Source organism: Zingiber officinale, chromosome 7A (genome assembly GCF_018446385.1).
Source record: "Zingiber officinale cultivar Zhangliang chromosome 7A, Zo_v1.1, whole genome shotgun sequence".
NCBI classification, from domain to species: Eukaryota; Viridiplantae; Streptophyta; class Magnoliopsida; order Zingiberales; family Zingiberaceae; genus Zingiber; species Zingiber officinale.
Window position 1 is genome coordinate 125677872 of NC_055998.1, and position 6000 is coordinate 125683871.

Consider the following 6000-nt stretch of genomic DNA (forward strand, 5'->3'; position numbering starts at 1 on the left):
GCACCAAGCGAAAACGCCCCTATTGCACATCAGACATTCAACCAGATCCGTCTTAATTTCGATCGGCAGGTCGCTTGATATGTGAGTGATGCTCTTCGGATGATCAGGATAGAGTTGGACCTCTTCCTAGGGAATGAGTTCTTCGGCTATAGGCAGAGGCTCTTTTTGGATGACTTGGATTCTTCCATCATGGGTTCTTTGCGCTTTGCGGGCCTCGACCTTCACCATGTCAATATAACACCTGCGGGAGACCAACTGCTCACCTTTGACCTCCCTGACCTGGTATCCTATAGGAAATTGTATCTTATGATGAAAGGTGGAGGCTGCTGCTCGGAACTCGGGTAGGGTGAGTCTCCATAAGATGACATTGTAGGAGGATGGAGAATCCACTACGATGAAGGTGCTCCTCTGTGTCCTTACCAATGGTTGACTACCCAGAGATATGACTAGCTTAATTTGACCCATTTGTCTTATTTCATTGCCTGTGAACCCGTACAAGGAGGTAACTACGGGTTGGATCTCACTGGCGTCGATCTGCATGTCCTCGAACGCATTTTTGAATAGCATGTTGACAGAGCTTCCGGTGTCAACGAAAACCCTGGCCACGCAGTTGTTGGCGATGACGACTTTGATTATGAGGGCATCATCATGAGGGAGCTCCACTCCCTCCAGGTCTAAAGGCCCGGAGCTGATTACGGGTCCTGTAGCTTGTTCCCGGCTGCCCCCTACCGTATGTATCTCTAAGTGGCGCTCATGGGATTTTTGGGCTCTAGTGGAGTCTCCATTAGTGGTCCCTCAGCAGATCATGTCGATCTCCGGGATGACGATATTTCCCCTATTCTCTTCCTCAGGAGATTCCATTGGCTCCTTGCCTCGGCCTGGCTACTGAATTCCCTGACCTCCACTCTCAGGCAAGGATTTACTTGATTGCCCTGCTGCAGTGGGTGGGCTGGCCAGCAGGTTCTGAAGCTTGGGCCTGATCTCAGGCGGAGGCAACCCCAGTTTGGGTACCTGCCGAGAATCTCAGGCTAACTAGACGCACTCTCTTGTAGAATGAGTGTGGGACCTATGGTAGGTACAATAACGAAACCCCCATTGACTAGGTCCGGGGGCTTGAATAGCTTTGACTCGTTACGCCACCCTGGATTTCTGACCGGGTGAAAATCCTGGTCGGGCATTCTTGGAGCGAGGAAAGGGTCGAGCTAGAGGTTGGGGTGGTCTTCTCTCTGACTTGTTGGTAGGAGTAGGTGATAACCATGATTTAGCTATATTATTTTGATTCATAATGCATATTTTTGATGGTCTATTCATAGCTTAAATTCACATATACATTACATTTTGTAATTGCATTTGATTTTGGACTTAATTGCAAATTAGCTTATTTTCATGGTATTTGGTGCTAATATTTGATTCTTATTTTGTAGGCATCAAAAGGGTCTTGGACCCGATCAGATTGGACCACATTTGGGCTCAAATCTAGGGCTAAACGAAGCAATCAAGCCTTGGAGTGTTTTGGACCATTCATTGAAGATCAAGCAGATCTGGGCCATCCGTTGAAGATCCGACTCATCCAACCTAATGAGGAGTAGATCTGGACCATAGAGGAATATCAGTACTGTTGGATCATATTTTGGGCTATTTATCACCGTTGATTGAGTCTTGATCATTCTCAGCCGTCCGATCAGTTTTGAGGAGGTTTAAAAGCTTCGTGAGAAGCTACAGTACAGCTGGGCTCGGGCGTTCGCGATTTCACACTGTAGCAGCTTCTTCTTCCTCCGCGGCCGATGCTCCCATTCCACTTCCAGATCTGATCTTCACTTCTCTTCATCTCCGGCGAACCTCTAGTGATCCGACGACCAGCAGACGAAGCGCAGAGCAGCGATTTAGGGGCGTTCTCTGGTTGTGATCTTGTTGTCCGCGAGCTTCATCCAAGCCAGATTTAGGGGCGTTCTCCGATCTGAGCTTCTGCCATTCTCTCTGGGGGATTTAGGGGCGTTCTCCGGTTCTCCAGAGATCGATCCATCTTCATTTCCACCTCGCGTCTCCGGATTTAGCAAGAGTGCTCTGTTTCTTCGGCGGCTGGTGATTTTAGGTGAATCCGAGCTAATTAGGGCGTTCTCTATGGCTTTTGAATTATCCTGAATGTGCTGATGATTCAGAGGTAGCCGGTGATTGCCGGAAGGGCGTTCCCAGAGGCAAATCTGTGGTTTCAATAGAGAGAAGAGAGGTTTAGTTTCGGTTTTGGTTTGTGGAATGTCTTTAGGCTTTTGTTTTCTTTAACTTTGTCTTTGAATTGTTTCAAACTTGCTCAGATCGTCAGATCTGATTCATTGTCTTTACAATTTCTCCTTGTTTCAGTTTTGGTTGAATTTACTTTGCAAATCCGTATCTGATGTTATGATTTTGTAATTCTGATTTGTTTGAATCACTAATTAGTTAACTACTAATCTTGTTTAATTACTAATTAGTTAGCTAACTAGTTTGTGTTTTGAATTAGAAGTTCTGATTCACATTAGTTGTTTAGTTTAGGTTATTTAGTTAGCTAACTTTTGTTCTTTACATGGAATCGATTGTGCTACGATGGAGTTTAATTGTGAATGCTAAACTGAAGGTTTTTGATGGTGTTCCTCTGTTGAAGAGTACTGTGATTGAGCATTTGAGTTGAATGATTGAATTAAGTGTAATTGAGAATTGGATGATACTTTGATTTTTTACAAGATGTTTGAGATTTAGAGTTCACTTGTTGCTTGATACTTTTGTTCTGTGAATTGAATATGTTTTGGCTATTAGTTTCTTGAAGGTTGAATGCTTTATTGAGTTATTGAATTCACCTTGATGATGTAAGAGTAGAATTTGGATCGGATCTAGAGTGTGCACACATTCACTAGTTAACCTTGGAAAAATTTGACTTGGGACTCCTTACTACACGTGATTACTTTAATTACAATGAGTTTCCAATCTTTATTAATTTGGAGCGCCTCGTGACATACAAAAAGGCCGACACCAAATTTTGGCGCCGTTGCCGGGGAAGTAACTAGCAATGTGTGTTTATTTTAGATTGATCATTGAGTGATTTTATTGGTTAGCATTTTTCTTGATTGATATGATTGCTATTTCTCTTTTGTATTTTCATGTTGGTTTATTCTTGAAATGTTTAGTGATTCTACTGTTCATGTTTTTATTAGATTGAAACTTTATGCTCTTGTATCTTCTAACATTTATTTTTAGTGTTGAATTGTAAGAACAGGAGATTTCTTTAGCATGGATCCATATTTTCAGAATTTTGGAGGTGGAATGGAGAGTTATCAGTGTTTTCAACTTGAGTATCAATTTTACTCAAATTTGGATCAACGAAATAGGTATGAATCATTTTCAAATGGTTTTAATGCTAATTGGGTAGATAATTCATGTTTCAGGTATGAAAGTGCACAAGGACCATTTATTGAACCATATCCAGCTTTCCAAAGTTCATATGGGTTCCAGGAAGTTTCAACAAATTTTATGCCAAATTTTTGTCAACAAAACGAATCTCAGATGGATGAGTCAACATAGAAACTCAAGGAGATTATGTAACAAATGAGTGAACATCAAGAGCAACAATTTTCAAGGATTCAGAACATACAGAGTCAGATAGATCAAATTGCATCATCCATTCATCAGTTACAAATACAATGTGCCAGTGAAGGGATGGAAAGTAGCGATTCTGTCAGGCCTGACCCTACTCCCATTACTTCATATGATTTTTCTAGTAATTTTTGTGATGATTATGTAATTATGCAGATTTCTGATCCTAATGATTTTTTTGTTGAAGATGTTGTTAGTGATTCAGGTTCTAAACATATTTTTGAAGATGATTTAAGTGTAGGGGAGTGCTTACTGGAAGCATTACCTCAAGAATCACCAAGAGTTGAAGATGTAAGTGTAGGGACTTGTGCTATGGAGCCAAGTACCCAAGAATCACTACATGAGGATGCACAATCACCATAACTAGAGCTTGTGCCATATCTTGATGAAGAGGAGGTAACAATCACCACTTCAGGTACCTTTCAACATGAAAAGGTGAGTTTTTCTTGTTATTTATTAGAAAATTTCATTGAGGTACCTCTTGTTGACTTTATTAGATGTGATTCATTTCTTGATACATATTTTACCCACACTAATATTCTCCTATCTTCTTTTTACCCCACATGCGTGTGGGAGACGTTTTCTTTGATTGATGTTGTAGGAGAATACAAGCTCCCGGAGTGGATGCTTGAACTAAACCGCCTCCGTCCTCTAGAAAAAGCTTTGAAAGGAAAAATGAAGAATAAAAAGAATTTTAGTGGAACCACAATTACACCTCTGCCGGTGTGGATTCTTTTGCTAAATCTTCTTCGAGCACCGGAATTTAAGGGGAGTTGGTTCTAATTTCGTTTTCTTATGCATTTTAATTCATACTTTGTTAATAAAATTCTTTTTATACATTTCTTTAGTTCCATTTTCTGATATTTGCATTTTGTTTCATACTTTGCATTTAGTTTGGTATACATAGCATGTCATTTGAATAAAATTCTCCATGGAATTTTCTAGTAATATTTTTAAGATGGTAAAAACTTCTTTAATTTGATCATCAATTTTAGGTCATATGACAAGATTGGATACCCTACTTACATGATATTGGTTAAAATGGTGGTGGATTCCAATTTGATCAATTGAGCTTGATTGCATAAATATTACCTAGTGATTCTATTGTTTTCTTTGTGTGACATGCACTCATAGCAATTGAACTCTAGAACTTGCTTAGCTTCTTTTCAAAGTCACAATAGCATATGTATGCATGGAATGGAAGGATAATTTTCATTGAACTCTTTTCTTTTGTCTATTTCAAAGTCCAATTCCTTTTTCCCACAATTTTCTCAAAATATTCTCATCTAGCATTTTAATTCTTGATCACCTTGCTTTGCCTTCATTATTTTGAGAGTTTTGGTTGAATTCTTGATGAGTTGAATTGACTAGATGGACAGGATTAAGTGTGGGGGAGGTGAGTAGTATTTTTGAAGGTTTGGATACATTTATTAATGGTCGGGATTCAAATTCAAGCAAATGATGGGTTTGTACTGTTCTGAAAAGAATTCTGAAAATGCTGATATGAGTGAAGTGCTCTTAATATTTTATGTTAAATGTATCCATTTCTTGAGCTTTATCATGTCAAAAGCAAGCTACAATTGCTTTGAATTTTGAGACTTGATACTATGTTGATACATTCCAAACTCTAGGAGAAATATGTTGGAAAAAGAAGATGAATCTGATTTCCAAATTTGAAGTTGCTGGAAGAGAAACAGATATTGATAGGAATTCAGAAAATTCTACAAGTCAGCATATGAAAGGTGGTTAGTTTTTGATTAAGTTTCTTGTGATGGTTTCATTGGCTGTGTGTTTTTTTGTCAATGAGTGATACATTTGATGTGAGAATAGAAGTGTTATCAACAACCAGAAATTGATACTATGATGGTCTTTAATAGAGCAATTCTGAATTCTACAGAAATGAGGAAATGAATTATAATTTCTTAAATATAGAATTTTCATGTGTTATGTCAAGTTCTTGCAAAAGGGTTGTTGACAGCAGCAACTAGGAGTTATGTCAGAATAAGATCCTTAAGTTTCAGAACTGAAATTTGAATTCAATGGAGTTTCAAAAGCCATATTCCTGAAGCTGGAAACTGAACTTCAATTCCAAATTGCTACTGGAGCATAATTTGTATTCTATCAATGCAATAGAAGTGTAATTCTTAAGCGAATTGGAATAGAGTGTCAGCTGTAAAAAATCAGAATAGCAGACTATTCAAAATCAGAATTCTGAAAGCAGAATTCATCCTTTTGCTGAGTTGTGTTCGGGGCAAATGTTCATGTCACTTCTGACCAGAACATGGACTTTGATTGAGTTATAATTCATGAGTTGCAAAGATCAGATCTACATTTCAGAGCTAGGAATTCAGAAATTCAATCTAGACAGCAGAAATG